At 44.9% G+C, this 10,858-nt stretch overlaps 1 non-coding gene across 1 annotated transcript; it reads left to right on the top strand.

The window, feature by feature from the left end:
- The first annotated feature begins 2,191 nt into the window (after positions 1–2,191).
- Positions 2,192–2,298, top strand: LOC138989441 (U6 spliceosomal RNA). Its single transcript, XR_011465748.1, has one exon. It is a non-coding gene; the product is annotated as a U6 spliceosomal RNA (small nuclear RNA).
- Positions 2,299–10,858: the final 8,560 nt, after the last annotated feature.

Raw genomic sequence — 10,858 nt, 5'->3', positions numbered from 1 at the left:
AGGAGATCATGCTTGCTGATTCCCACAGACTCATCACCATTATCGACATTTGGACCATCTTCCACCAGAGTTTAGACTTTGAGTGAATGACGTGTGGATTCAGCATCTGTGGAAACTGACTGTTGATAAAATGGAAGTAAAAGTCACTAGACATGTCTGACTCTTTGCCACCCCATGGACTATACAATCCTTGGAATTCTCCAGGCCAGAATTCTGGAGTGGGTGGCCTTTCCCTTCTCCAGGGGATCTTCCCAACCCAAGGATTGAACCCAGGTCTCCCACATTGCAGGTGGATTCTTTATCAGCTAAGCTACCAGTGAAGCCCAAGAATACTGGAGTGGGTAGCCTATCCCTTCTCCAGTGAATCTTACCCACCCAGGAATAGAACTGGGGTCCCCTGCCTTGCAGGCAGATTCTTTACCAACTGAGCTATAAAGGACTGTTAATAAGCATATTAATAAACACATCACCTTTTTGAAAATTGCTTAATGCATTTTGTTATGTCCAGGGTGCTCTTCATAAGCATGTTTATTTACATTGGTAAATAACATGTGACCATGTTATTTACCAATGTAAATGGCTACCGAAGCTGATTGTCTGCCTACTGGGCACACGCATTACCTCAGGGGACATGAATAGCATTTGCCCTATTACCTTCATCCTTACTAGGCCAGTTTCAAAACAAGCACGGTCCCAAATCCAAACCCTTATTCCTAAGATTGAACTCAGGCCACATGGACCTCATGGGAAGAAATGAGAAAGAACGAAACATAGTCAGGCTAACACTGTGATTGAACATGTCTCCAATGTCAAGCTCAACATTTTACCTCCAAAAAAAAAAAAAAGAGATACAGGTCATTCTTGAAATACATGTGAATCATAGCAGCCTTTAAGTGAGAAGACAAAAAAAAAAAACAGGAGGGAGGGTAAAATGTCCACAAGAGTTCAAACAACACAGGGAGGCCTCCTCAGCGGATCCGCAAGCCCAGGTTTAGAGCAGACGTTGACAAGCTACCTAGAGCTAAATCTGCCTGCCTGCTTTTATAAATAAAGTTTTATAGGAACAGGGCCACAGCAGATGGTAGACACACTGCCTGTGGCTGCCCTTGGGTACAAGGCAGAGCTGTGATGGAGGCCATGTGGCCCAAAGAGCTGGAAATATTTACTGCCTGAACCTGAAGAGAATACATTTGCTGACCTGGTGTTTAGAGTTTTAGAGATTTTGCTGAAAACAGACATCCCTGGAGTTCCCAAAGCACTCATTTTTTCTGGTTAAAAATGAATGGGGGGAAACTGAAGCATGTCTGCATGTCTGTTACAGAGCAGCACGTGTGGGTCAGTCTAAGAGGCGGCTCTCACATAGCGTTGGTGCCCTAGGTTCTGAGAATAATTATTTCTTTGTTAACATTGGGTAAACATCTTTAGGAACTTGAGAGAAGGTTGGGTACATCTCTGAAGTTTAATTTCAAAATAGGTTGAAATCTAACCTTGGGATTCTCCGAGTGGGGAGCTAGATAACAATGTATTTGCCTGGAGGCTTTTCAAGGGGATGTTGCTGACTGGTACGTTGCCGTTGCAGGCCATGGAAGTGAACTTGAAAAACAGGCATAATTGCCTGTCCAAGTTTTCACCATAAATAATCATATTTTAAAAGGTTCCAGTAACTTACCCACTAGGAAAAAAAAAAGGAAAGTGGGACAATGACGCTGCGACTTTGCTCCAGAATCATCATGTGTAATGCCATGCTGCCATCTGCAGTACTTTACTTCAATATTTTCACCCAAACACGGAATTTTAACGAGCTCTGTAGACACATGGCCGTTCTCTTGACGGAGAAACGTTTTGCCTGCAACAGCAGTGAAAGAAAGGTTTCGACCAACTTTCTCTCTTTAGTCAGTCCCCAGTTCCTCCCCACCCACATGCCACCATTTCTAAGAGTGTTTCAGTTTTCGATGATGCTTTTGGACTCATGGTGATGTTAAATATGAAAGTGAATGAACGTGCTGTACCGCGTGGGGGCAGGGCCCTGAAACTGCTCAGAAATGCTGTGATGCGGGGTCTCCTCACACTCATCAAATGCCAAGCGGGCAGCAACGTTGGGATGTGGCAACAGAAGGCGTGAGACCCGAACTCCAGGAAAGCTCAGGTTTTAAAGCTTTGGTAAATTAGGGGGTTAAGAAATCCATGCTGAGGGCTAGCCTTGGTAGCACGTCTGCTAAAATTAGATTGATACAGAGACGATTAGCATAGTTCCTGAGCAAGAATGAGGCACAAATTCCAGAACTATTCTGTTATTTACACATATTCTAAGGGGATGAATTCCTGCCAGGGCTGCTGTAACAAAATACCACAGACTAGAGCCTCGTATACCACAGAAAATCATTGTCCTACAGTTCTGGAGGCTGGAACCCCAAGATCAAAATGCCAGCAAGTTTGGTTTTCTCTGAGGCCTCTCTCCTTAGCTTGTGGACGGCCACCTCCATTTCTCCATGTGATCTCTGCCCTGTGTGTCTGCATCTTAATGTCTCCTGATAAGGACACCAAGCATTAGATTAGGGCCACCTTGATGATCTCATTTAACCTTAGTTAATCCCCTGGAGAAAGAAAGGGCAATCCACTCCGGTATTCTTGCCTCGAAAATCCTATGGACAGAGCAGCCTGGCGGGTGATAGTCCATGGGGTTGCAAAGAGTCGGACACCACTGAGCAACGAACATAACATACATAATCTGTTGAAAGAACTCACTCCAGTATTCTTGCCTGGAGAATCCCATGGGCAGAGGACCCTGGCGGACTATAGTCCACGGGGTCGCAAAGAGTCAGACACGACTGAAGCGACTGAGCCCTCACTCACCTCTTGAGAGACCTATCTCCAAATACAGTTACATTCTGAGTTACTGCAGGCAAGGACTTCAACATCTATGTCAAAAGAGGGGATACAATTCAGTCTGTAACAGGAAATATGTTAAATAAAATACTTGCTTCTAATGTCTGGATCGAAAATGAAGAGACTACAATAAGTAACAAGGCATTAGGATGCTTGGAAGGAAGAAAGGGAGGGAAGGAGCAAGATGAGGAAGCACGTAGGGAAGGAAGGAAGGAAGAGAAAAGCTTGAAAATGGCCAGAGTCTAAACTGGTCCAAACAAGAGATCTTACTTAAGGAATTGGCCCCACGTACACCTATTGGGGGAAGAAGTCTAAAACAAGAGGAGATGAGGAAAATTGAATGACCCCAGGCATTAAGGCCACTCATCTTTGCCTGTTACATATGCCCTGTAGGGCCCAATAGTGTCTCGAAGCTGTAATGTCACTATGGTTTAGTCACTAAGTCATGTCCGACTCTTGCAACACCACGGACTGCAGCCCTCCAGGCTCCTCTGTCCATGGGGTTTTTCAGGCAAGAATACTGGAGTGGGTTGCCATTTCCTTCTCCAGAGGATCTTCCCAAGCCACAAAAAGAACCCAGGTCTCCTGCATTGAAAGCGGAGCATTGCAGGCAGATTCTTTACCAACTGAGCCACAAGGGAAGCCCCCAATGTCACTATGTCTACCAAATGTTCTATCACTCTGAAGCTGTCCAAGAAACCAGACACTCAGCAGATCCCAGCAAAAACTGCCCCAGAAGTATGCTTTTAACTTTGCCCGGGAGATTTAAATCCAAATCCAGCAACGAGAAAAATATGGATCTGCTATTCTCGAAAGGTGTTAATGGTTCCTTGCTAAACACTGTGGTCTGCAGTGTCTCTTGAAGATAGGAAGTTTTGCTCTTTTTCCTGCACTGATATAGTGATCTGGGGATGCCTAGCAGACAGCTCACCCTGTCATGCATCTCCGAAAGCATCAGCAGGGTGTGTCACTGTTTGGCTGCTTCTGTACCACCCTAGCCAAGGCCTGTTGTAGCTGTCCCCTAATCGCTCATATCTCTTCATTAACGGAGCAGCAGCCTCTGTGTCTTTACGATCTCTGCCGTGTGTAAGGCTTGGACCAGGTTGTCTCCATGTACTATCTTGTTTGATAATTGCCTTTGCAAACTCTCAACCACCAAATGCATTAATACAAAAATGGCTTTGAATGTGTAAACCATATGAACTATATGTTGCAACCATTTTGCTTTATCCTACTAGGAAAAAGCCATAGATGCAAATCAGGAAGAGTAAATTACCAACTGAACAAGTTCTATGTTGTTTTGTCTTGCAATCAACAGCAGTTGGTATATTCTGGCTAGGAGGGTTTCATATGTCAATTCACATGCTGCTTAGTTTTTTTTTTTTTAACTGACAATTTTGAATCAAAATGCCTGGAGTCACAGACAATACCACCTTTAGGTGCTCATCTAATAATCTCAGATAATAACTGAAGTATATCTAAAGCAGTCAGTATTAGCAACAACAGCAACAACAACAAAAAAAGTATTTGTTATTTATGGGAAAAACACAAATAAAGAATAAATTGCTCCTTATAGTAGTAGTAGTTTAGCTGCTCAGTCGTGTCTGACTCTTGCAACTCCTCAGACTGTAGCTTGACAGGCTCCTCTGTCCATGGAATTCTCCAGGCAAGAATACTGGAGTGGGTTGCCATTTCCTTCTCCAGGGGATCTTCCCGACCCAGGAATCGAACCCGGGTCTCCTGCATTGCAGGCAGAATTGCTGCTTATAAGTAAATTTCAATTACTGATACAAATGGGAAACACGTGTAGTTAGTTGTAGACGGTCCGCTTAGCTTCTAAGAGGGAACCTTGGGGTGTAAACATTTGGTGGGGTAATACTGCCCTCTGGTGGTAGATACGAAATACTTCACATTTAATTTCAGAGAGTCACTCTGAACCCTTGACAGTATTCCTGGCCTCTTTTTATCCATTTTATTGCTAACCTGATCCCTAGAAGATACTGAGAATCTATTCTGTACATATAGACATTTTTGAATCTACGTTTATTTAAACTTGATGGATGATGATGTTCCAAGGGCTCAAACCTTAGACCCAGACAGGAGAGGACTGCTCTGGCCCCACCATTTAAATGGTTTAGCTCGGGATTTCCCTGGCTGTGCTCCTCCCTGCAGATCAAGGTGTCCTGGGGCGCGCCCAAACCCACGCCCTTTTCTTCCTGCCCCAATCTCACCTCCACCGCCAGGTCCACTTCATTCCGTCCTGTTGATACACAGGTGCTCTCATTTTTGCCTGAGGTTTTGATGAATAGTAGCAAGCTCCCTGTTCCAGGATATCATTTGCATTTAGAGAAGCTTCCTGCAATACCACGACACATCCCTTCCCAGCAGTGATAATGAAAGGGAATTTTAAGATACAAGAAGAGACCCATGGGATAACCTTTCTCACCCCTTCAAATCACATAGGGCGTCTGCAAGGACGCTGTCTGACTTTGTAACCCCATGGACTGCAGCCCACCAGGCTCCTCTGTCCATGGAATTCTCCAGGCAAGAATATGGAGGGGGGTTACCATTCCCTTCTCCAGGGGATCTTCCCGACCCAGGAATCGAATCCCCGTCTCCGGCGTTACAGGCAGAGATTCTTTACAGATTTTTTTTTTTTTTTTTTTTTTCCAAACTTCAGTCCTCTGCTGCCACCTTCAGGACATTTGTCGTAGCTGCATTCTGCAGCTGCTGTTTACTTCATCAAAACTTAGTCCATAAAAATACTCTTCTGTCATACAAGATGAGTAAGTTCTAGATGTTCACTGTACAACGAGGTGCCTGTAGTTAACCCTGCTGTGTTGTGCACTTCAATAAACGTTAAGTGGGTAGATCTCATGTTGGGGGTTCTTACTATAAATAAATAAAAGCTACTGGAAACAGAGAGAGGCACGGAGAGAGGGAAGGGAGAAGGGAGGGAAATAGGGAGCGCGCGAGGGCGCCAGGAGTGATCCATCTGAATGTTGTATGAGAGCCGGCTGAGAAAAGAGAGGCTGGCATCTGTATTTATGGTATGTCACACATCATGTAACACTTTCTATTCGCTACTTTATCAAACAATAGAATAATTTTTTTAAAATAGCTAACACTACATCTATAATGTAGATGTATATAATAAGCAATAAAAGCATATAAATGTAATGGTTTTTTATATATAACAAAACTATTCGACCTAAATAATGTATATACTCATCCTACAGTAAGAATAGCTGGCACCGATAGGGTGCTTACAATGTGGCAGGCCGGGTACTCTGTATTTTATCATTGTTACCGTGTTTCCATGTTTAATTGTCTCAGTTTAATTGTCTCCACCATGAGGTGGACACAACTATTAGCTTTATGTTACAGAGACGGACACTGAGGAACTCCCTCGTCTGAAACTCCCCAGCTAGTGAGTAACCGAGCCTGGCGCTGAGCTGTGTTTATCTCTCGCCCTTCAGAGTCTGCATTCCTCACCGTGGGGTGAACGCCTGTCGTTTCAGCAAGCGGGACGATAACGAGAAAGCACGATGTTACGAAACAGGAAAAAAAACGAGACCTAACATCACCCCTGCCTTCATTCACGAGCGTTGCTGGGTACTGAGAATGCAGAAAAGGGCAAGATAAGCAAGGCTTGTTCACTACCATACGTGCTAATATGAAGAAGCTAGGGTTTTTGTTTTTTTGTTTAAGTATTTTTATATACGTTATACAATACTTTATAAAAAGTATACTTTATACGAGTATTTTTATATTAAATAAGGATGGCTTATAAAATAGATAAGCTGTGTTTATTAGGAATGCGAATAGGATAATGTGATAGAAAGTGTCTGAAAACCTGGTTTATTTGGGGCAGTCTGAAAAGAGGTGATCTTTTAGATTGGCTAGTGTGTTAGTCACTCGGTCGTGTCCAACTCTTTGTGACCCCATAGACTGTAGCCCACCAGGCTCCTCTGCCCGTCGAATTTTCCAGGCAAGACTGCTGGAGTGAGTAGCCATTCCCTTTCCCAGGGGATCTTCTCGACCAGGGATCGAACCCAGGTCTCCCATATTGTGGGCAGATTCTTTACCATCTGAGCCACCAGGGAAGCTTCCTTGCAGGGAAGATTGGCTAGAGCTAATCTCAAGATTTAATCTAGCTCTTGGAAAAGACCCTGATGCTGGGAGGGATTGGGGGCAGGAGGAGAAGGGGACGACAGAGGATGAGATGGCTGGATGGCATCACTGACTCATGGACGTGAGTCTCAGTGAACTCCGGGAGTTGGTGATGGACAGGGAGGCCTGGCGTGCTGCGATTCATGGGGTCGCAAAGAGTCGGACACGACTGAGCGACTGATCTGATCTGATCTGATGAAGTTCTATGGAGTTAGAGAATTCCAGAAGGATGAAAGAGCAGGTACAAAAACCCCTGAGGGAGGGCAGCTTCTCAACAACCCTGAGGAGCAGGAATGAGTCCCATTGTCAGGAGTTAAGAAGGGCAGGGAGGACAGAGGTCTGAGCGCCAGGCACGGCTGCAGTAGTCCACACGTGGGGGTGTTAGAGTCAGTGGGAAGAGAAGCCACTGGAAGGCTTCAAGCCCATTAAAATGATCGCCCTGGCTGCTCCATGCAGAAAAGGTTCAAAAGGAGTACAGAATAGAAGGCGGCAGGGTATAGTCAAAAATCACTTGTAGCAGTGCATCCAGATGAGGCGAATTCCCTGGCCCTCCAGTGGTTAAGATTCTGCCCTTCCAATGCAGGGGGCATGGGTTCAATCCCTGATCAGGGAACAAGGATCCCACATGCTCCCCTAGGTGCAGCCCCCATGCCTTTAACCTGTAGTAAGGGGGTTGGACAGACACTTCCAGAAGGATCTGTCTGGTGTGTTGTGGCCGTGGAGCCTACAGGTGTGGCGGAGGCTTTCAGAACGGAAGAGGAGGCGGAGGAGATGAATTGGAAGTAATGCTCAGATACAGGGAGTTGCTGCAGCCTGGGGAGGAAAGCCTTCTGGGGAAGCGGAGTCCAGTCCTAAGCTGCGAGACCCAGACGGGGAAGCCCAGTCAGTCTTTCTGACCCTGTGACTGTGGTCGCCTTACTGAGCCTCGCTGAGCCCCACTGTCCACACGGGTAACCATGCTGGCGCAGACCCCGCTGCACGGCTTCTCCGAGTCTATGTGGGAGTTGCTGCAGTTTGCACAGATCAGCTTTCAAATCTCCCAGACCATGAGTAATGGTGAAGATACACATTAGCTTACTTTGGGTGACCCTGGATAAATGCGAGGCTTCACGGATGGCACATTGGTAAAGAATTATTGCCTGCCAACGTAAGTGACACAGGAGATGCAGGTTCCTTCCCTGGGTCGGGAAGATCCCCTGGAGAAGGAAATGGCAACCCACTCCAGTATTCTTGCCCGGAGAGTCCCACGGACAGAGGAGCCTGGTGGGCTACAGTCCACGGGGTTGCAAAGAGTCAGACTCAACTGAGCGACTGAGCACACACACGCATGTAAACACACACACATGATTGTATTTAACCGTTAAAGGAAATGTCCAAAAATAACAAAATTTCTTTCCGCAGTCACGGTACTGCTACAATACTGGTTTAAAATGAATTTTCATGTTCTGTAATTCTGAAAACTTTGGAGAGAAAATTCCTCTAGACAAGGAAAGCAGAAGGATACTCTGCTTCTGGAAGAAAGCGTGTGTGTGTTCAGTTGCTTCAGTCGTGTCTGACTCTTTCCAACCCCATGGACTGTAGTCGGTCAGCCTCCTCTGTCCATGGGATTCTCCGGGCAAGAATACTGGAGTGGGCTGCCATTTCCTTCTCCAGGGGATCTTCCCGACCCAGGGATCAAATCCACATCTCCTGTGTGGCAGGTGAATTCTTTACCTCTGAGCCACCAGGGAAGCCCCACTTATAAGTAGAATCTTTAAAAATGATACAGATGAACTTACAAAACAGAAACAGACTCCAGTTAACAAAGGAAAAGATAGGTGAAGGGGTAAACTAGGAGCTTGGGATTAACATGTACACACTACCATGTAGAAAATAAACAATGAAGCCCTATTGCATAATACCAGGAACTATATTCAATACTTTGTGATAACCCAGAATGGAAAAGAATCTGAAGAAGAATATGCATACACTGAATCACTTTGCAGTATACCAGAAACTATCACATTGTAAATCGACTGTACTTCAATTTAAATAAACAAAATTTGGTCCCTCTTTCCGCTGTCAGGGGAGGGTAAGAATATTCCTGCCCTGTTCCTTAGAACTTTATTTTTTAATTGGAGTATAATTGCTTTACAATAGTGTATTAATTTCTGCTGTACAACAAAGTAGTCAGCTATAAGTGTGTGTGTGTATATAAATGTATATATATACATCCTTCCCAGGTGGCTCAGTGGATAAAGAATCTGCCTGCAATGTAGAGGCAGGAGACAAGGGTTCGATTCCTGGGTCAGGAAGATCCCCTGGAGGAGGGCATGACAACCCATTGTAGCGTTGCAATGAGTTGGACATGACTGAAGCAGCTGAGCACATATTGTGTTTTATACATGCCAAGCACTGTTCCACACACATACTCTCACAAGAGCTTATAAAGAAGATACAGTTATTGTCCCATTTTCCAAAAGAGGAAAAATTGAGGCGAAGAAAGTTGAACTAACTTTCTCAAGGTCAGAGGTGCCTGCCTCCAGAGTCTTTTTCAAGAAACTTGAGAGCACAAACCTGTTTCTTGGCATGAAGGACACTCAGCCGAAATTGTACTTGGAAATTTCTGACAGCCACGTCACCTTTTGAAAAGTCTAATAGTCTAGGATAGCCACACTCTGAAACACTGATAACTCCAAGTGCTGCCAAGGACATGAAACAGGAGGAACTCTCATACATTGCTCGTGGGAATGCAAAATTTGGAAGACAGTTTGGTGGGTTCTCACAAAGCTAAACATACTCTTACTGTTGCTGTTGTTCATTCACTAGGTTGTATATGACTCATTGAGACCCCATGGACTGCAGCACACCAAGCTTCCTTTACCATCTCCCGGAACTTGCTCAAACTCACGTCCATCAAGTCAGTGATGCCATCCAACCATCTCATCCTCTGTCATCCCCTTCTCCTTCTCCCATCAATCTTTCCCAGTATCAGGGTCTCTTCCAATGAGTCAGTTCTTTGCATCAAGTAGCCAAAGTATTGGAGCCTCAGTATTGAAGCCTCAGCCTTCAGCATCAGTCTTTCCAATGAATATTCAGGGTTGATTTCCTTTAGGATTGACCGTTTTGATCTCCTCGCTGTCCAAAGGACTCTCAAGAGTCTTCTCCAGTAATCATGCTTCTTGATGTTTATGCAAAGGAGATGAAGATGTATGTCCACACAAAAACATGTTCATGAATATTTATAACAACTTTATTCATATTTGCCAAAGTTTGGAAGCAACCAAGATGTCCTTTGAAGGTTGACTAATAAACTGTGATACAGCCAGATAATGTAGTATTATTCAGCACTAAAAAGAAATGGGCCATTAAGCCATGAAAAGGTACAGAAGAAGCTTAGATGCATATTACCATGGGAAAGAAGCCAATCTGAAAAGGCTATATACAGTGTGATCCCAACTGTAGGACTTTCTGGAAAAGGCATAACTACGAAGACACTAAAAAAGTTCAGTGATAACCAGGGGTTGGAGGCTTGGATTAGGGGATGAAGAAGTGGAACACAGATGATTTCTAGGGCAGTGATAATCCTCTGGATTGGACTTCCCTGTGGTCCAGTGTGGTTGGGAATCTGCTTGCCAACACGGGGGACACTGGTTCGATCCCTGGTCCAGGAGGATTCCACATGCCACAAGGGAGCTAAGCTCACATGTCACAACTACGGAAGCCCATGCTCCTAGATCCTGAGCTCCACAAGAGAAGCCACCATGGTGAGAAGCCCGTGCGTCAAATTTATTGCCACTTGCCACAACTAGGGAAATCC

This window comes from Bos mutus, chromosome 1, assembly GCF_027580195.1.
Source record: "Bos mutus isolate GX-2022 chromosome 1, NWIPB_WYAK_1.1, whole genome shotgun sequence".
In the NCBI taxonomy this organism is placed as follows: Eukaryota; Metazoa; Chordata; class Mammalia; order Artiodactyla; family Bovidae; genus Bos; species Bos mutus.
This window is presented reverse-complemented; position numbering and strand designations above follow the sequence as displayed.